This window comes from Notothenia rossii (assembly GCF_949606895.1).
Source record: "Notothenia rossii genome assembly, chromosome: 7".
In the NCBI taxonomy this organism is placed as follows: domain Eukaryota; kingdom Metazoa; phylum Chordata; class Actinopteri; order Perciformes; family Nototheniidae; genus Notothenia; species Notothenia rossii.
The window spans coordinates 51,669,616-51,692,231 of NC_136905.1; positions in this window are offsets into that span (position 1 = coordinate 51,669,616).

A 22,616-nucleotide genomic window follows, 5' to 3' on the forward strand; every position below is an offset into this window, starting at 1 on the left:
TACCTGACAAATGTGCATGCAAGGCATTCTTAAGTGAACCTGCAGAAATTGGCCTTTCGAATTAATATTCCAAATTAATCAATAATAATAAAAATCCATTTGATCAATTTGTTTACCCTTAGAAGTGAACATACCTCATAATGTTACATCAAAATGTTAAACTAAGCTTTGGCCAAATCAATCATTATTACTGTTTCAGATCTAACTGGAGGTTGAACAAACAAAACCTTTTTTTGTTTACATCATGCAAACCACTAACATATTTTCCAATTTCAGCATCAGCCTTGTTACTCTAAAATTACATCCTAAATAGGAATATTAGGAATGAAACAAATATTTAATCTTCAGAAATGTTCTCAACAAATGGAGAGTAATGCCATCTTTCTATCTAGTGAATAGCCAACATATTTAAAAAATGTCAGATATACAAAAATAAGCCTAAATAGTATTTTACTATCAAAGTCTAAAGCTAGACCTACGCTGAACAGTTTTGGTAATGGACAATTTAATCTAGAAACAAAACAAAACTGGACCTGTGTTCTTATGTGTTCTTCAAAATACATTAGTAAATACCTTGTGAAGTATTCACAATATAACTAATCCTCTCTAGGATATGAAATCCATTCATCTTTAACCAGATACTATTTCCCTATTTATTTTTAGTTCATGATAATAATGGTATAACGTCCACACGTTTACCCATAGCTAGTCACTGTGTCAAGATTATCATGTGTGACATAATAATCAGATGTCTTGTTTGCCAAACAAGGATATTAAACTTTAACCTTTTCAGTATTCCAGACCATCATTCAACAATCAGCCTCCTTTCCTAAACACTAAGCATATCGTTCTACACCACCTTCTGATAAACTCTTGCACAGTTATGCTGTAAAATCATTGCATGATTTCTTCAGAGTCTGAACAGACTGAGACCAGCCTGTCTCTTGATCTTGTCATATTGAGAACAGTCAATGATTCATTGTCCTCTTCAGCTGTAGTCAGTGGCAGGGCCCCCAAAACGCTAGAACCGGCCCTGGTCAGTGGGCTCCAAGGAAACTCTCTCTGGCATTGGGATGTCCTGAGGGGGAAGGGACCTCTGGATCAATGTGATAGAATCAGCAGACACACGTTGTCCTCTGTACCGCAGAAATCCCCAAAAACTGCAGTACCTCTTCACACCACTGTTGCCTTGACAACGAGGCACAAGCAAACTGTCAAAACCTCCTCTGAGATGTGTTCTTTGCACAGTTCTTCTGTTTGCAATGAGCAACATTTCACCAACACACTGATTCAGAGTACAACCCAAAGGTGGCGCACAACTATCCAATGCTGCTGTAATCACAGCAAATCAGCTACTGAGAAAAACTCAATGTAAATCTCTCCCCCAGCGGGTTACAAAATCTAACAGCTGAGTGTCTATATGGTCAGGAATGCTGAAACATGTGAATGTTAAACCCATGAATGGTAACAGTCTTCCTATTCTTCATTACTTCAGTACTAAGTTAATAGGCAAAACAAAAAACTTTTCTTAACCACTATAGATTCATCTTTAATCTTCTTGCTTATTCTATTCTTTTCAAATTGGTTATCTAAGTTGTGTGTTACAAGCATGGTTAGATTTGTAACAGAATACAAAACTAACTGTATCCAGCGCTATATATTTAAAATAAGTAATCTGATTACAGCTAATGAATATATTTTTGGAACACTTAAAGGAATTATTACAAAATGTAATCTTCATTATTACTAAAGCTGAAACCTAAATAAATCATCACGGAACATTTTTCTGTCCTTATTACTTAATTGTTTCAATAAAAACTAAAAGCATTGTGAAAACTCCCATATTTTGAGAACATCTCTCAACACTTTTATTCCATCTAAGCACGAATGTTTATGACAAACTCGTCCTATTAATCCCAAAAGGTCTTTAATGGTATCAATTGTGAACTTTCTTAATATTAATTATAAATGCAACGTATGTTCTCTTTAGAACAAAGATAGGATAGTTGCAGCTGAAACTGTTTAATAGCAATTTTCTGTTAACCTAGATAAGCCTGTTGTTCGTATATCTAGTAAATATATTCGTATCTTATGTTACTCATAAAACAATATGACCTTTTCCAGAATAGTAGTAACTCTATATAACCTGTACTCTCTCTATACTTCTTCAAACCATCTGACTTTTCTCTCTCTCTTCCTCTCTGCGCCCTGCAGCTGCCGGCCCAAGCTTCTCTCATCAAAAACTCTTTCGTCCTCCAACTGTGTGAGATGGCTTTTAGCCTCGTGCAGCACCTCTGTCATGCTTGAACATTAACAGATTCCCTCTGACAAACTTACAAAAACCTTCTTTTTACTTTCTACTCCTTCTTCATAAACTTAAAAACACCATTGTGGTGAATCGTTCACGTTTTCCGTTTCCTATCTACTTTAAACAACCATCAACTGAGAGTAACTGTATATGATAACAACTCCTAAATAACCTTACAATATATATTTCTTCCAATGAGTTCGTTATTTCATGTCTAACAAATTCTCCTCTTTCCATGTCGTATTCTAGATGGAAAAATCCACCTATCATATTTAATTTGAATAAAACCTTACCCCTAATGTACTTCATATACTCAGTAAATCTCTTTTTACTTTCCCCTAAGGTTACTGTATGTAATATAATTTTCCTTGAAGTATAATTAAGTACAATCCTTAGTTAATGACAAATACCATAAAATTCACAACGCAATGCAACGGTATCAATCAGTTCTCAAAGACTATGTTTAAATAGCAGCAAATCATTGTTTCTTATTTATTTCAATATATCTACTACATCAAATCACACATTGATCTGTTAATTTTCTATGTATTTCCTTCCAACTTCAGGCATTAGAGAAAAAAGCAAGCAGACACCCTCCGGGCTGCTGCTGCTCTCGAGAGGAAAAAAGGTGGGGGGAACTCTCACAGACAAATACTGACACCCCCTTCTCTCTCCCCCGCTGCAGCTCTCAGCCTCCTTAGGAAAAGGGGGGCTTCTTTCAACAATTAACACTTCTGCTATCCTTTTATTCAATTTTTCTGCTTGTTCTCGTAAGCTCTTAACTCACGCTCCTCTCGTTCAAATTCCCCCTTCATTATGACTTCGTATCTATTCATCTGACTTAGGCTGTTTCATGTTCAATAATATATTCTATTTATTCACAAGAAATATATCCTCCTTACTGTCTGTCCAGCTTTTAAGATGCGATATTTCTTTCAACAGAATGGGAGTTTAAACCCAACAGACTTATAACGCACCTTTTGGTTCCTATGAACCTCAGATTTGTTATTCACTTTAGCCATGGATAGAGACTCGATACTCTACTTGGCTTCCCCAGCAAGTATAGCCTGTGAGGACTCCCATACCTCCACTAGGCCAGGGACTCTATACCCTTCCAGCCGTTAGAGACTCAATACCCTACGCTGAAATACTTGCTGATTCACTTTTATATGTATAAAAAATTCCCCGTACAGTCTATTCAGCTTTTATTATCCGATGTTTATTCCAACAAGTTTAGCAAGCCTCTCAGCGCGCTTCAACACCGTCTTTCAACGATGTGACGCTGACATGGAGTCGTAACCCAGGCTTACAGAACTCTTTATCGTGACGTTTGGCTTTATAGATTCAACCCCCACAGAACAAAGGATTAATGAGGTCCGGTCACTTCAAAATAACTTTTTGAAGGTTGCGTTACTCTCCTTTGGATTTACTTATAACTCAACTTCGATTCCTATGAACCTAAGAATTATTATTCAGATTTGTTCCTGGATGCCGTCTGAAAACGGACACTGAACATCCCCCAACGAGTCTTCAGCCGTCTCCTTTCTGAAAAAAGTACGGGGCCTTTCACCTTCGTCTTACATACCTCGTTGATTCACTTTTATGTTATATAACTTTCCTACCTATCTAAAATATGTATTTGTATATTCCACCGCAACAACTATGACACCGGAATATGTCTCTGACAACTCTAAAATGTAGTTTAGCCAATTACAGACCTTCGATAGAAACAGGCTTGTCTGCTCACCTTTCAATTGTAGGATCCTCGTTTTAGTTGTCAGAGATTATTCTAGGCCTCTTCTCCGGACCATTCGTCCGCTGGCTGCTGATTTTCCTCTCAAAAACCCTACTCATGACGCCGACACGTCATGACGTCATCACGTCAGGGTCACCATTTGTTGGAGATTTGGAGGATGTTTAAAACCAACCTCGTCTCCGCGTGTCGTTTGGTAAGCTGGGTAAATTCGTAAAAAGGAAGGGATTAAGAAACACCAGAATGCAAGTTAAACAATAATCTTGTTTTAATGATAAAAAGTAACGATACAAATACAAAGGAATCACGAAGCACTCTGCAGAGTACTCCGGGCTCAGGTTCTACCACCGTGTGAGACAGGTTTCAGGAACGGCCAGTCAAAAACAAGAGCCCCGATCTTCAAAATGAACACAACATAGAGACTCAGGGCCCCTTCCTTGCTGGGAACTGCAAAGCAGATGTCAAAGGTCATAAAACCACCCTTTTGACTACACATGAAAAGTGGAAGAAAAGACTATTGCTTTAATTTATTATTACTAAGTAGTGGGACATTGTTTCATGAATATATGAAAAGCGTCTCTATTATTTAAACAGTAAAAATGTACTTTCAAATTTAACACCCACGAATATATAAGGTGACATTAAAATGAATATACCAGATTGAACTTTCCTGCCATAACACGTTACTTTAATACTTCAAATAATTCAAATAATCCTTCAACTTCTAGACAAACATGAGAAAAAAAATTAAAACGTGACGTGGATCATAAATATATCAGCAATTAAACAACATCTTACATTTATTTTCACACAATACATCTCCTTGCAGTATAAACACTAATTCGGCTGACTTTTATATTTGATCCAATTGGTAGATAGGCTGTATTTGCACCATAAACGTGCACTCTTGATATAAAGGGACAACTAGTGGTTAAAGCATGTTATTGAATTTCATTATTTTTATTATTAGATATTAATAGGATCCCTATAAAGTATATGCATTACTCGTTATTCTCTACTAATAGTTAATTAAAGACTGAATTTAATGACTATTTTGGACATCCCTTTCAAGATTTCAAGATTTTCTAAGGTTTATTGACATACACAAGTGTAGTTATTCATTGAATGAAAAACTTTGTGTATACCTCCAGCAATGTTAACTATGTTGAAGCACTTATTTTAACTGATATTATATATGTATTATACTCTTATATAAGATATATGTAGATAGTATAAGAAATGTGCAGAATATGACAGTTTAATGGTGGAGGTATACACAAATATTGATAGATGTCTTGTAATGCACTGTTCAGGAACCTGCGACCCAAGTTTTTCATCTCCGGCCTTGTCAGGTATTGAACAATCAATAAATAAAGAACACAGAATGATTCAATATAAAACACGGAATTTGTGTGATTATACTAAATGATTTACAAATAAACACCACTGCATATTTACAACTGTTACACATTCTGATGTAACGCAAGTGTTTCCAACTTGGGATCAATAAAGTATACCTTATCTTAAGATGATCGATGGCTACTGCCATATTTGCAAAATGTGCCTCTGAACCTTGACAAGTGCATGTTTCAGGCTTATCAATTAACAACAGAGGGGTCACAAACATAAGACCAGCTGTTAAATAAAGCTCTTCTGACCTTAGCTGTCATGTGGGTATATATTAATGCTGCCCATTATGGGCACAAGCAATTTTCACCCATTTATTAATTATATGTTTTAAATTTGAGTGTTTCCTATCCCCTAAACCTCCAGGGATGTACACAGTTTAATACTGGCAACTTCTAATTATGGGAAATATGAAAACGTCTTTTAAAACTACAACTCCCAGTAGAGACGTGCCATAGATAGAGAACATGTTGCGAAACACAATAGCCAGCATGTGTAGTTCTGGGGACGGGGTGGGGCAGGGGGGGACGGGGTGGACCCGTTCAAATCCAGTTTTGGACAGTCTGCCCTGGTTCCATCCCATTTCAATTGCTCTTCGACGCTCGGCGTAACCCTCGGAGCACACTCTCCAATCACAGAGTTTGCGGACTATCACGGGGTTTGTCAAGCGAAGCGGAGAGAATACTTACTTCCGGGTGTAAAATTCTCTAAAGCAAATGAGATGCTCCGACCCTCGGTCCTGACGGACTCCAACTTGTGTTTATTAATCAAACAAATAAATAAACACAAGGATAATTATGTGTTATTGTTGAGTAAATGGAGAATTGCACAGGGGAAAATAACGTATCTATTGTGGTGATTGATATTATTCACCCACGGATCTAGGGGGTAGGGCATTTCCCTCTTTGCAGACACCGAGCCGTGGTCCCCGAGGGAACCGGTGCCCAGAGCAAGGCCAATCGATGAATGCCGCAGCCGACTAAGGCCGCTATGCAACAGTGGAGGATTAGAGAAACAGTTGTTTGCCTGGCACTCCGCGGCGAAGTGGGGAGGTGGAACTTCCAGCCCGCTGCTGAACCCGTGGTGGGACGCCTGGGTCAGACGGTTCGTCTTGGAAACGCTTCATATCGGTCGCACGGACACGCAGTGTTACCCCCACGCAGCACACGCAGCACACGGAGGAGGCAGGGGAGTCAGGTACCCGGAGGCGCACGGCCGCCACATCGCACTGGAGTCAGGGTTTCGAGTTTTTTGAGCCAGGTCCCGGTGAAACGCAGGACTCCAGCAGGAGCCTCCAGTAGACCCCCCCGACGGTTCCCTCGTCCCTCCCGGCCATCAGAGTCGAACACGCAGTTCGGAGGAACCAACCACCAGAGCACCGGAACGAGGCCGGGCCGGCGGAGGCCCTCCGATGGAGGGTCGCGTTTGCCATTCGATCAGCAGTGAGAAATCAGTTGGGACAAAAAACATTGGTTCCGATGCTTTAATGCATGGTACACGGACCACAAAAGTAAGAGTTTGCTTTTTGGAGAACCGTAAAAAAAAAATTGATAAAATAGTGTCTCATAATGCGGCTCGACTCCCCTGACAACTGCCCTTGCATTCCTCCACTGTCACAAAGGTAAGAGTTTACTTGCAGAGTTAAATGGTCCCACCCCGCCACACAGCACTTGAGTCATGGTGCTCAGAGTTAGTGGCAGTGTATCTCCTCGGGGCATTCCTCCACTGTAACAAAGCAAGAGTTTGCTTTTTGGAGAACCGTATGAAACAAACTGCACTTGGAGCAATATGTATAAAAATAATGTGTCCGATAATACTCCTCATAATGCGGGTCGACTCCCCTGACAACTTCCCTTGCATTTCTCCACTGTCACAAAGTAAGACTTTACTTTTTGGAGAACCGTAGAAAACGGGCAAAAGTGTTAAAATGTATCCGAAAATTGTGTCTCATAATTCCTTGACAACTCCTGCATTCCTCCAGAGACCAGTTTCCCAAACTCAAAGTTTGGCAACCGTGACAGAGTGTGGTGGCTCCACAAGTGGTATCCGAGCCAAACTGCACTTGGAGCAGTATGTATAAAAATAATGTGTCCGATAATACTCCTCATAATGCATGCGGGTCGACTCCCCTGACAACTGCCCTTGCATTTCTCCACTGTCACAAAGTAAGACTTTACTTTTTGGAGAACCTTAAAAAACGGGTAAAAGTGTTAAAATGTATCCGAAAATTGTGTCTCATAAACTCAACATTTGCCCCCTTGCATTCCTCCAGAGTTTGGGAAGAACCATGCTGGGGGGTTTCCGGGTAACAAAATGTATCCGAGCCAGGGGGCACATGGAGCAGATGAATTCCTCCATGAAGTTACACAGCCGTTTTTTTTCTGAGTCCTCTCAAAAACTGGGTTTCTGATTTTGTGCAGACAGTAGTCTGGAAAAGATGAATGAATTTTTTTGACAGAGAAGGTGGGGTCTCAATTCCCCTCTCCGTTGCAAGTTGCAACGGGGGGGTGCAAAGGTCTCCGCGGCTTCGGCCCGAAGCACCGAAGGGTTGAGCTTAGTTTAGCCCCTCCTCTGTTGGCACTTTGAAAAAATTCAAAAAAAAATTCAAAAACTTCATTTTTTATTATTTTAAGATATAATTGACCGTTTTCTTTGATTTGTTCTTCTTTCCTCGGGTGGGGGCGCATGGCAGGCCGCTTATGAGCCCCCAAATTTGGACTGGAACTTCCAGGATTTGTAGGGTAAGCTCCACAAACTGACAAAGTCATCCAAAGATGTCACTTTTATAGGCCAAAGATATATAATAAAAATAAATTAAAATAGTAAAAGGTACAATTGTGCTCCGCATTACCCGGAATTTGATTTGTATAGCCCCATAAAAGTGATTAAAAATCATTTTTGTGGAAAAAAGTGTTAAAACGCCTGATTAAAGCATATGCAGGACCCCAGTGAGCTCCAGACTATGTGCATTGTGTTAAGGAACCATATTAATGATAACATCAATCATTTAAATGCAAAGATAATGATTCAAAATCATTTTAGGGGGAAAACTGTGGCTCTATCCAATCGTTAACAAACTGATAGCCAAATGGACAAAGCCTGATGAAAGCATATGCAGGACCCCAGTGAGCTCCAGACTATGTGCATTGGGTAAAGGAACTATATGAATTATAACGTACATCTTTTAAATGCAAAGATAAGGATTAAAAAGCATTTTAGGGGGAAAACTGGGGCTCTGTCCATTTCGTTAACAAACTGATAGCCAAATGGACAAAGCCTGATTAAAGCATATGCAGGACCCCAGTGAGCTCCAGACTATGTGCATTGGGTAAAGGAACTATATGATTTATAACTTACATCATTTAAATGCAAAGATAATGATTTAAAATCATTTTAGGGGGAAAACTGGGGCTCTGTCCATTTCGTTAACAAACTGATTGCCAAATGGACAAAGCCTTATTAAAGCATATGCAGGACCCCAGTGATCTCCAGACTACGTGCATTTGGTAAAGGAACCATATGAATTATAACGTACATCATTTAAATGCAAAGATAATGATTTAAAATCATTTTAGGGGGAAAACTGGGGCCCTGTCCATTTCGTTAACAAACTGATAGCCAAATGGACAAAGCCTTATTAAAGCATATGCAGGACCCCAGTGATCTCCAGACTATGTGCATTTGGTAAAGGAACCATATGAATTATAACGTACATCATTTAAATGCAAAGATAATGATTAAAAAGCATTTTAGGGGGAAAACTGGGGCTCTGTCCATTTTGTTAACAAACTGATAGCCAAATGGCCAAAGCCTGATTAAAGCATATGCAGGACCCCAGTTAGCTCCAGACTATGTGCATTTGGTAAAGGAACCATATGAATTATAACCTACATCATTTAAATGCAAAGATAATGATGAAAAAGTATTTTACGGGGAAAACTGGGGCTCTGTCCATTTCGTTAACAAACTGATAGCCAAATGGACAAAGTTTGATTAAAGCATATGCAGGAACCCAGTGAGCTCCAGACTATGTGCATTGGGTAAAGGAACCATATGAATTATAACGTACATCATTTAAATGCAAAGATAATGATTAAAAAGCATTTTACGGGCAAAACTGGGGCTCTGTCCATTTCGTTAACATTTGAATGGCCAAATGGACATGCAGGTAAAAATGGCAGAGTCGCTGCTGTTAGGGCCTCAGACTCACAGGCACACACAAATGAAGAGATCCAGGGCGATACACATGGCGTTTATACCCAGACATAGGTATATGAAAGGTGGGGAAGGTGTTATTGCAGCCCCCCCCCCTCTCCATACAGATGTAGCGATTCATTTCAGACAGTTTGAAACGCGAGGGCCGTGATTGGTACGTGATCTGCCCTCGCTCAAGGGAAAACCTCCAGCTTGACTTGAGACCGCCCCCGTGATAGATAAATGTAATTATAATGAAGCCAGCTGCAATGGATCATTGATCCACCAGGGGGTGCAGTGGGGTTCCACACTGGAGCTCATGTGAAATAAAGTCAGATACAATACGCTGGATGTACAGCGGAACTTTGTTAAGATCCATATGTCACGGATATCATACTCTGTGCTAAATAAGAGACATGTAATTATTTACAAAACATCACCATGTTGTTATTTAACAAAATAATGTTGTTTAGTCGAAAAAAACGAACAGGAGGAAATTAGCCCGGCTTACGATTTTTAATCCTAATTTAATCATCATCTTCACCACGATCATTTATGTTTATGTTCGCCGAATTGACATGAAATCACTGACACATATGAATATACTGTATTCAACTTCATTAAAATGTTATTAACGCGCCTAAACTCAGTAATTCACTAAAAATATTTATATTTTAATGGAGCCTCGTCGGCAGATCAGGATCCCAAAGTGTGGCGGAGGGATCCTGATCTGCATGACGGGTGCTATTTTCCCCATAAGGAACAAGTCGCTGCAAATGATCCCGCTTATTACACGGCCACATTCTCAACAAAGTAACGACATTACTCCCAGTATTAATTCAAATGCTTTTATGGATTTAGAAAATGTTTTTATTGATTTAAAAAATAGTTGTATGTATTGATTTGAATTGACATGCATCCGCTAAGAAAAATAGTCCGTTGTTACCGTTTTTTAAACAGTCGGAATGAAACGGCAGCTCTCAGCTGTGTATTTACACAACTAATGGCCCATCAACCACAGCTCTCTCCCCCCCTCCCCCCCTGACCTTTCTTCTCCAGTAGCTAAATTAACTGTAGGTTACTCTGAGTGACCATAGACTGTATGTGACAAACTTACAGTTAGTGACGTAACAACACCATAAAAGCTGGTGGGTTGAAAACAATACAGGAGGTAAAAATAACTAGAATAATTGTGATTCATTTATTGTGGCTTTTATGTTTTTAGGTATAAAATGTTATGTAATTCAGGCTTATAGTTCACCCTTCTCTAAAAGCCTTCAACAATGACAATATTCATAGTAATTTAATAAATCCTTCCAACACACATTGTAAAAAATAGCGTACTGTAAGTTAAGAAATCATTCCAATATGTACATCTTCTGATGTAACAACAATAACATTATAAATAGTAACATAGCTGAAAGTAGTAAGATTCATCCCGCTTTCGTCTCATTAGTATGCATAAAAAAGTGACAGGTCACACCTCCCCCCATTATGCAAATTAGCTAAGTCCCGCCTCCCCTTTGATTGAGGTGTGAGATCTCAAGTAGGTGTGATATCCCAAGTAGGTGTGAGATCCGTCGATAGGAGGGGGTTGATGTGTATTCACAGGTGTGAAAAGCCCCCACTGTTGCGCCTTATGGTGTATCATAAAAAATGTTTCAATCACATTAGTGTGCATAAAAAGTGACAGGTGGGCCCGCCCCCAAGTCTATTAAAACAAAATGCCGCTTCCATCACATTAGTATACATACAAGTGACAGAAGGGCCCGCCCCAATTATGTGATGTCAGAAGACCGAGGGGATGGAGTGAGATAAAAAAAAAGAACCCCGTGCAGATAAAAAGCCAGTCATTTCCAATCATCAAGTCATCTTTCCAAAAAGAAAAAATGGCCAAGAGACGCCTCGATATGGGTTTAATCAGCGAGACGCCTGTGACAACTTACCGCCATCCGTCCGGAGCGCCAATCAAGAAACGGATGCAGTATCTGTGCCGGGTTCAAACACCTCCGGTCGAAGATCTTCAAGAAAAATGGCTTCTAGAAAATGAACATGTTTGGGGATACGTATTCAACTATATGGCGAATGAACTGCATTTCTACAATCTGAAGAATGGAGAAATGTATGGACCCCACAGTGTTAAAGCGACGTTGACCTCAACAGATTGGGCTGTGTTAACTCTGGTGTCTTCCAGAGATCTCCACGCAACCATTGTATCGGAAGAAGTAGTGCATCAAGAAAATACTGTGAAACCAGCGGTGTACAAGATATTTGCAACAAAAAGCAAAGAAACGCAAACAAAAAGCGAGATCAGAGAAGAGTTTTCACCGTTACCCCTCAATGTGGAGGAAGAAGAAGGAAATATCCCCCCGCCGCCAGAAGTGAAAAGAGTCCTGACAAGCACCGTCTGGGAAACTAAAAGCGGACCATCTGGACGATGGTATTACCGCGCAAGCCGTTTGCTGACGCAGGGGGGAGGGGTTCTCTCTAAAACACAGTGTCCTGCCATCTCTCTCTGTTTCTGCTGATGTGTAAAATATACAAAATAACGTTTTATATACTTACTCTCTTGTTAAAAGGTGATGAAGTTTGTAGCGTAAGCCAGCAATCAGTGTTCTAGTTTTAAGGATCGAAGGATCCAATGTATTTTTAAATGGAGCAGAAATAGAACTAGTCTCCCAGTGCAAGTATCTTGAACAGAAAGTTTCATATTGGACTCGCACTTGACTTTTTAAGAAACATATCCAGAAAGTATCCAATACCATGAAATTCAACTTGCAACATTTTAAAACAAATTAGACCTTTTTCTTAACTGTCAATGCTGCAAAGTCATACCTCCACTGTATGATTCTATCCCACATTGAATACTGTTTTACAAACTGGTCATTTGCTTGTGCCACACACCTGAAACCCATAGAACAGCTGTTCAAGAGAGCTATCCAGGTGTTTGACAGAAAGCCACAGTCATACCACCACTGTACCATCCTTGAATATGCTGCTCATGCTCTTTCTGCATATCATGTATTTATTTTTGCTGTATGTATATATATAAATGTCATGTTCTTATATGCTGTATGTGACGGGACTATAGATGGAAATTAGCTCAGAGCTAAAATCCGGCTCATTTACACTTGTAAGCATTATATTTGTTTTAAAGTGTTAATCAATGTGCACTACGGTAGCCCTGAAGAAAATTAAACATTAAAATATGTTATCGATGTCCCCATTCCCAGTTTGTTTTGGGAATAATTGCGATGTTTACTATGTTTTGGTAGCTCTTAACAAAACAGAATTTTTGTAAAAGACTGCGACTCTAAAAGGCAAGTTTGTGATTTTAACACTGTTTCGATGAAACAATACATTATACAATATTACGACTTTTTGCCATATTTTTAACACAATATACTTGTACCTTTTTTTTTTTGTGGTTGTAGGGCTTCTAGATATTTAGCATGTCATGCATAAATACGGTGTCATCTCTTCCTTGAAACTGACGTGCTTTACAAAACAAGTTATTTTTCTGCTTCTTCATCCTCTGAATTTTCCTCCCCCCATCCCTCTTCCTTCAGCCAGCACAACAAGAATCAAGGTGGATCTGTGAAATGAAACACCTCTTCCCAAAGCGTGACTTCCCTATTGAGAGCATGCGTCTAGGGCAGTAGGTAAACCAATTGGCCAGATATACTAACATGCAGAACGTACGGTATGTTTGAAGACTAACCATTTATCCAGTTCAAGCTGTCTTTAAGATGTGACATTGCGCTCTGACTATTTCTCGTAAAATGGTGACAAACTATTACTTATTCTTAAATTTGACCTTTTGCTGCTTGGTTGAAATTGATAGATGAAAAATCATCAGTATTTTAAAAAGTCGATGGGAGGCTGATACAATTTGACTTTTTAAAATACTGATGTGTTTATTCAAAAACCATACTAGCACACAAGCCTGTTTTTTGTGTTTTCAGTGTTTTCAGTGTTTTCGGTGTTTGTGTGTCGGTGTTTCAGTGTTTTTGTGTTTTTGTGTTTTTGTGTTTCTATGTTTTTGTGTTTCTGTGTTTTCTGTGTTTTTGTGTTTTTGCAATTTTGTGTTTCTGTGTTTCCTGTGTTTGTGTCTTTCTGTGTTTCTGTGTTTCTGTGTTTTCTGGGTTTCTGTGTGTCGGTGTTTCAGTGTTTTTGTGTTTCTGTGTTTTTGTGTTTCTGTGTTTTCTGTGTTTTTGTGTTTTTGCAATTTTGTGTTTCTGTGTTTCCTGTGTTTGTGTCTGTCTGTGTTTCTGTGTTTCTGTGTTTTCTGGGTTTCTGGGTGTCTGTGTGTCGGTGTTTCAGTGTTTTTGTGTTTCTGTGTTTTCTGTGTTTCTGTGTTTTTGTGTTTCTGTGTGTCGGTGTTTCAGTGTTTTTGTGTCGGTGTTTCAGTGTTTTTTGTGTTTTTGTGTTTCTGTGTTTCTGTGTTTTCTGTGTTTCTGTGTTTCTGTGTTTCTGTGTCTCTGTGTCTCTGTGGTTCTGTGTCTTGGTGTCTCTGTGGTTCTGTGTCTCGGTGTTTCTGTTTTTTCAGTGTTTCTGTGTTGTTTCAGTGTTTCAGTGTTTTTTCTGTGTTTTTGTGTTTCTGTGCTTCCGCGTTTCTGTGTTTCTGTGGGGGTATAATACACACGTTTCAATACACTTGTATCATACATCTTCCCTGTTACCCTCCCCTTGCTATAATGAAGACAACAGTTTTTAAAATGTAAAAACTTTTTTTTTTTGTATCTTCTATTTACATTTTTATTTTTTCACACACAAATTCAATAGTTATACTGATTGTAACATCCCCAGGACCGTCTCCAGCTAGAATTCCCCAGATTACTGGAAATATCATGATGGAGTTTTTTCACTTCAGTCAAAATATTCATGTGTATGCTGTTTTTGACACAAAGATGCATTACATCTACAAACAGAGCATACAATGAGAGCACATGGTACACTTTTGGTGTTTGTTTCATTTCTTCGGTAATGTTACAGAATGTTTCGGAAAATGAAGATTCCAGGACCACTTTAAATGTCCATCCATCCATCCATCTTCTCCCGCTTATCCGTGGTCGGGTCGCGGAGGTAGCAGTTCCAGCAGAGAGCCCCAAACTTTCTTTTCCCTGGCCACATCAACCAGCTCTGACTGGGGGATCCCAAGGCGCTCCCAGGCCAGAGAAGAGATATAATCCCTCCATCTGGTTCTAGGTCTACCCCTTGGTCTCTTCCCAGCTGGACGTGCCTGGAACACCTCCCTAGGGAGGCGCCCAGGTGGCATCCTAACTAGGTGCCCGAACCACCTCAACTGGCTCCTTTCGACGCGAAGGAGGAGCGGTTCAACTCCGAGTCCCTCCCGGATGACCGAACTTCTCACCTTATCCCTAAGGGAGACACCAGCCACCCTGCGGAGAAAACCCATCTCGGCCGCTTGTACCCGCGATCTCGTTCTTTCGGTCATGACCCATCCTTCATGACCATAGGTGAGGGTAGGAACGAAAATGGCCCGGTAGACAGAGAGCTTTGCCTTCTGGCTCAGCTCCCTTTTCGTCACAACGGTGCGGTAAAGAGACTGCAGTACCGCTCCCGCTGCTCCGATTCTCCGACCCATCTCACGCTCCATTGTTCCCTCACTCGAGAACAAGACCCCGAGATACTTGAACTCCTTCACTTGGGGTAAGGACTCATTCCCTACTTGGAGTGGACAGTCCATCGGTTTCCTGCTGAGAACCATGGCCTCAGATTTGGAGGTGCTGATCCTCATCCCAGCCGCTTCACACTTGGTTGCGAACCGATCCAGTGAGTGCTGAAGGTCGCAGACCGATGAAGCCATCAGAACCACATCATCTGCAAAAAGCAGTGGTGCAATCCTTAGTCCACCGAACTGCAGACCTCCCCCCCACGACTACGCCTCGAAATCCGATCCATGTATATTACAAACAGGATTGGTGACAAAGCGCAGCCCTGGCGGAGGCCAACCCTCACCTGAAATGGGTCCGACTTACTGCCGAGGACCCGGACACAGCTCTCGCTTTGGGAGTACAGAGATTGGATGGCCCTGAGTAGAGACCCCCTCACCCCATACTCCCGCAGCACCTCCCACAGTGACTCCCTGGGAACCCAGTCATATGCCTTCTCCAAGTCTACAAAACACATGTAGACTGGATAAGCGTACTCCCAGGCACCCTCCAGGATCCTTGCGAGAGTAAAAAGCTGATCCGTCGTTCCACGACCAGGACGGAATCCGCATTGTTCCTCCTCAATCTGAGGTTCGACAATCGGCCTGACCCTCCTTTCGAGTACCTTAGAGTAAACTTTCCCGGGGAGGCTGAGTAGTGTGATGCCTCGGTAATTGGCACACACCCTCTGATCCCCCTTTTTGAAAAGGGGAACCACCACTCCGGTCTGCCACTCCTTCGGTACTGTTTCCGACTTCCACGCAACGTTGATGAGACGTGTCAACCATGACAGTCCCTCAACACCCAGAGCCTTCAGCATTTCTGGGCGGATCTCATCCACCCCCGGGGCTTTGCCACTGTGAAGTTGTTTGACGACCTCAGTGACCTCCCCCCGGGAGATTGGTGTCGATCCCCCTTCATACTCCAGCTCTGCCTCTAACATAGAGGGCGGAGTTGTCGGGTTCAGGAGTTCCTCAAAGTGCTCCTTCCAACGCCCTAACACTCCATCAGTTGAGGTCAACAACGTCCCATCCTTACTGTACACAGCTTGGATGGTTCCCTGCTTCCCCCTCCTGAGGTGTCGGACAGTTTTCCAGAACAACTTTGGTGCCGCCCGAAAGTCTTTTTCCATGTCCTCTCCGAACTTCTCCCACACCCGCTGCTTTGCCTCGGCCACGGCTGAGGCTGCTGCCCTTCGGGCCTGTCGGTACCTTGCAACTGCCTCGGGAGTCCCCCGGGATAACAAATCCCTGAAGGCCTCCTTCTTCAGTCGGACGGCTTCCCTGACCACCGGTGTCCACCAGGAGGTTCGAGGGTTACCGCCCCTTGAGGCACCTAGGACCTTGAGACCACAGCTCCCCGCCGCGGCTTCGGCAATAGAGGCTTTGAACACCGACCACTCTGGTTCAATGTCCCCAACCTCCACAGGAATGCCCGAAAAGCTCCGCCGGAGGTGTGAGTTGAAGGCCTCCTGAACTTGGGCCTCCTCCAGACGTTCCCAGTTCACCCGAACTACACGTTTGGGCTTACCAGGTCTATCCAGAGGCTTCCCCCGCCACTCGACCCAACTCACCACCAGATGGTGATCAGTTGACAACTCCGCCCCTCTCTTTACCCGAGTGTCCAAAACATACGGCCTCAGGTCCGATGATACGATAACAAAATCGATCATGGACCTTCTGCCTAGGGTGCTCTGGTACCACGTACACTTATGAGCATCCTTATGTTCGAACATGGTGTTTGTTATGGCCAATCCATGACTAGCACAGAAGTCCAGTAACAAACCACCACTCCGGTTCAGATCAGGGGGGCCGTTCCTCCCAATCACTCCCCTCCAAGTGTCTCCATCATTGCCCACATGTGCGTTGAAGTCTCCCAGCAAGATTAAAGAGTCCCCTTCAGGAGCCCCATACAGGACTCTTTCCAGGGTCTCCAAGAAGGCCGTATACTCTGAACTGCTGTTGGGTGCATAAGCACACACAACAGTCAGAGTTTTCCCCCCCATAACCCGCAGGCGTAGGGAGGCAACCCTCTCGTCCACTGGGGTAGACTCCAACAACGAAGCACCCAACCGGGGACTTGTGAGTATCCCCACACCCGCCCACTTTAAATGTTTCGTTTACAATACTATTACTATACATGAAAGCAAAAATAAAACACATTTTCATTTGTTTTGGTTGTTTAATTGAAAACACAACATTCACCCCATTTTCAGAAAAACATATTACATTTTACCAAGTTAATGTCGTAGTGCATACAAGGTAATAGACTTAACAATTTGCACTGCTGTTTCTCTCCGCCTTTCATTTACAGTGATCGGTTTATCGTTCAATTCACATTGCCCAAGTAGATGTTTAGGGGTCTCTTGGAAGTAAACGAATGCATTTTTTATATCAGATAAATGCATTAACATCACTTGCAAATTCTCTATCCTTTCACCCGCAACGATTATAATCTGCTTTGCTTGTTCTTCGGTTTCACCATTATTAGCTCTGAATGTAATCCTTTCTGGGGCTTCTTGTGCTTCTTGTGGTCTGTTGAATACCTGTCATAGGATTTGTTTAGCTGTAAGGACAGGTACCATATAATTGTTTTCAAAAGCTTTGTCTATGTCGTCACACGTTTTGGCATAACCTTCGATGTAATGGCAACCGACACTAGAATAGAGATCCTCCAACAGTCTTTTAATACATGCTCTGGCACTGTCTCCAATTTGGGCAATTCCGTAGTATTGTGCTTTTTCTCTCATTATATTGAAGCAAAGCTCTGCCATTGCTTTTGGTATTTGTTCAACACATTCGCAACAGTCGGTTAGCGGTAGCTGATCTATAAGATTATTATGATTCGGTAATGGGTCTACAACACCATCCTCTATAGTTAGTTGACATTTCTGCACTTTGTTCCTTTTTCTTTTCACCTTCCTTCTTTTTGTCTTTTTCGTTTTCCATCCTATGGTCCCTTTTCTTTTCATTCGCATTCTGCGTTTGCTTTTCATTTTTCTTCTCCTTTTCATTTTGCTTTTTCTTTTTCTTCGGTTTTCTTTACTTTTGCTTTTCTTATCTGCTAAATGTCGTTTGCGATCTTGGTGAGTGGTATGAGATATATTGTTTCTATAGAGGTTATCTATAATACCATCTTTTAAAGAAAGATATTCTTCATATGTCATATTATCATAGTCCTCTTTTGTCCTAAAGACCTTACATGGATATGATATAGAGGAGAGCTCTTCTTCGGGAACATCCTCTCCCCTACTTTGTAACATCCATTCATTAAGCCCATATACGTTATCCTGGTGATAATAAGGGTAGGCTACATCAGACTTGTTTTTTCTCAGATCCATAGCTAGTTTTCAAACTGTCCTCTTAGTGGGGTCCTTAGTTTTATATGCTTTGCTGAGTGGAGGGAGGGACTTTTTGCGTTGAATGGGGGGAGTCATCTGTAGAATTGAGAGTTTTTTCACCAGTATAATGTCCCTCACTGTTTGAGTCTTTTTTTTTTTTAAAGTTATTTTTCATCTATCAATTTAACCAGGCAGCAAGAGGTCAAATTTAAGAATAAGTAATAGTTTGTCACCATTTTACGAGAAATAGTCAGAGCGCAATGTCACATCTTAAAGACAGCTTGAACTGGATAAATGGTTAGTCTTCAAACATACCGTACGTTCTGCATGTTAGTATATCTGGCCAATTGGTTTAGACCCTACTGCCCTAGACGCATGCTCTCAATAGGGAAGTCACGCTTTGGGAAGAGGTGTTTCATTTCACAGATCCACCTTGATTCTTGTTGTGCTGGCTGAAGGAAGAGGGACGGGGGGAGGAAAATTCAGAGGATGAAGAAGCAGAAAAATAACTTGTTTTGTAAAGCACGTCAGTTTCAAGGAAGAGATGACACCGTGTTTATGCATGACATGCTAAATATCTAGAAGCCCTACAACCACAGAAAAAAAAAGGTACAAGTATATTGTGTTAAAAAAATGGCAAAAAGTCGTAATATTGTATAATGTATTGTTTCATCGAAACAGTGTTAAAATCACAAACTTGCCTTTTAGAGTCGCAGTCTTTTACAAAAATTCTGTTTTGTTAAGAGCTACCAAAACATAGTAAACATCGCAATTATTCCCAAAACAAACTGGGAATGGGGACATCGATAACATATTTTAATGTTTAATTTTCTTCAGGGCTACCGTAGTGCACATTGATGAACACTTTAAAACAGAAATAATGCTTACAAGTGTAAATGAGCCGGATTTTAGCTTTGAGCTAATTTCCATCTGTAGTCCCGTCACATACAGCATATAAGAACATGACATTTATATATATATATATATATATATATATATATATACACAGCAAAAATAAAATACATGATATGCAGAAAGAGCATGAGCAGCATACAAGCATTTACCACATGGCAGTACAATGTAGCAGCTATGATATATAAAGTGCAAGATAAGATAAAAGCGCTACATAAAAGTGCAAGAGGAGATACCCCTGTGTTAAAGTGCATTTATTTAGCGGTGATTACACGTCTGTTTGTTGCTCAACCATTCTTTAAGTTGACCTTTAAAACTATTGAGAGTGGGACAATCCCGTATCTCAGTTTGGGGGGGGGGGGCTATTCCAGAATGAGCTGCCTTTAATGGAGAGGACCTTTTGTCCAAAGGTGGTCCGTCTGTGGTGGACTTCACAGTCTCCTCTGGTTTCTGACCTAGTGCTGCGTCCAGTGTGTTTTCTGTGGATGAATTCCCCCAAGGGGAGGGGGGCCAGCCCATGTAAATATTATTTTTTAAAAAACACATACTTTTAAAAGACATAAAAAATGTCAAAAACTCAAGAAATTGTGATTTTCAAGGATGGTACAGTGCTGGTATGACTGTGGCTTTCTGTCAAACACCTGGATAGCTCTCTTGAACAGCTGTTCTATGGGTTTCAGGTGTGTGACACAAGCAAACGACCAGTTTGTAAAACAGTATTCAATGTGGGATAGAATCATACAGTGGAGGTATGACTTTCCAGCATTGACAGTTAAGAAAAAGGTCTAATTTGTTTAAAATGTTGCAAGTTGAATTTAATGGTATTGGATACTTTCTGGATATGTTTCTTAAAAAGTCAAGTGCGAGTTCCAATATGACACTCTCTGTTCAAGATACTTGCACTGGGAGACTAGTTATATTTCTGCTCCATTTAAAAATACGTTGGATCCTTCGATTTTGATTGATCGTTTACTGAACATCGTCGTTGAGAGTCTTTTCACCAGTATAATGTCCCTCGCTGTTTGAGTCTTTTTTTTTTAAAGTAATTTTTTCATCTATCATTTTCAACCAAGCAGCAAGAGGTCAAATTTAAGAATAAGTAATAGTTTGTCACGATTTTACGGGGGATAGTCAGAGCGCATTGTCACATCTTAAAGACAGCTTGAACTGGATAAATGGTTAGTCTTCAAACATACCATACGTTCTGCATGTTAGTATATCTGGCCAATTGGTTTAGACCCTACTGCCCTAGACGCATGCTCTCAATAGGGAAGTCACGCTTTGGGAAGAGGTGTTTCATTTCACAGATCCACCTTGATTCTTGTTGTGCTGGCTGAAGGAAGAGGGACGGGGGGAGGAAAATTCAGAGGATGAAGAAGCAGAAAAATAACTTGTTTTGTAAAACGGGCAGCACGTCAGTTTCAAGGAAAAGATGACACCGTGTTTATGCATGACATGCAAAATATCTTGAAGCCCTACAACCACAAAAAAAAGATTGTGTTAAAAATATGGCAAAAAGTCGTAATATTGTATAATGTATTGTTTCATCGAAACAGTGTTAAAATCACAAACTTGCCTTTTAGAGTCGCAGTCTTTTACGAAAATTCTGTTTTGTTAAGAGCTACCAAAACATAGTAAACATCGCAATTATTCCCAAAACAAACTGGGAATGGGGACATCGATAACATATTTTAATGTTTAATTTTCTTCAGGGCTACCGTAGTGCACATTGATGAACACTTTAAAACAAATATAATGCTTACAAGTGTAAATGAGCCTGATTTTAGCTCTGAGCTCATTTCCATCTATAGTCCCGTCACATACAGCATATAAGAACATGACATTTATATATATACATACAGCAAAAATAAATACATGATATGCAGAAAGAGCATGAGCAGCATATTCAAGGATGGTACAGTGGTGGTATGACTGTGGCTTTCTGTCAAACACCTGGATAGCTCTCTTGAACAGCTGTTCTATGGGTTTCAGGTGTGTGGCACAAGCAAATGACCAGTTTGTAAAACAGTATTCAATGTGGGATAGAATCATACAGTGGAGGTATGACTTTGCAGCATTGACAGTTAAGAAAAAGGTCTAATTTGTTTTAAAATGTTGCAAGTTGAATTTCATGGTATTGGATACTTTCTGGATATGTTTCTTAAAAAGTCAAGTGCGAGTCCAATATGACACTCTCTGTTCAAGATACTTGCACTGGGAGACTAGTTCTATTTCTGCTCCATTTAAAAATACATTGGATCCTTCGATCCTTAAAACTAGAACACTGATGGCTGGCTTACGCTACAAACTTCATCACCTTTTAACAAGAGAGTAAGTATATAAAACGTTATTTTGTATATTTTACACATCAGCAGAAACAGAGAGAGATGGCAGGACACTGTGTTTTAGAGAGAACCCCTCCCCCCTGCCTCAGCAAACGGCTTGCGCGGTAATACCATCGTCCAGATGGTCCGCTTTTAGTTTCCCAGACGGTGCTTGTCAGGACTCTTTTCACTTCTGGCGGCGGGGGGATATTTCCTTCTTCTTCCTCCACATTGAGGGGTAACGGTGAAAACTCTTCTCTGATCTCGCTTTTTGTTTGCGTTTCTTTGCTTTTTGTTGCAAATATCTTGTACACCGCTGGTTTCACAGTATTTTATTGATGCACTACTTCTTCCGATACAATGGTTGCGTGGAGATCTCTGGAAGACACCAGAGTTAACACAGCCCAATCTGTTGAGGTCAACGTCGCTTTAACACTGTGGGGTCCATACGTTTCTCCATTTTTCAGATTGTAGAAATGCAGTTCATTCGCCATATAGTTGAATACGTATCCCCAAACATGTTCATTTTCCAGAAGCCATTTTTCTTCAAGATCTTCGACCGGAGGTGTTTGAACCCGGCACAGATACTGCATCCGTTTCTTGATTGGCGCTCCGGACGGATGGCGGTAAGTTGTCACAGGCGTCTCGCTGATTAAACCCATATCGAGGCGTCTCTTGGCCATTTTTTCTTTTTGGAAAGATG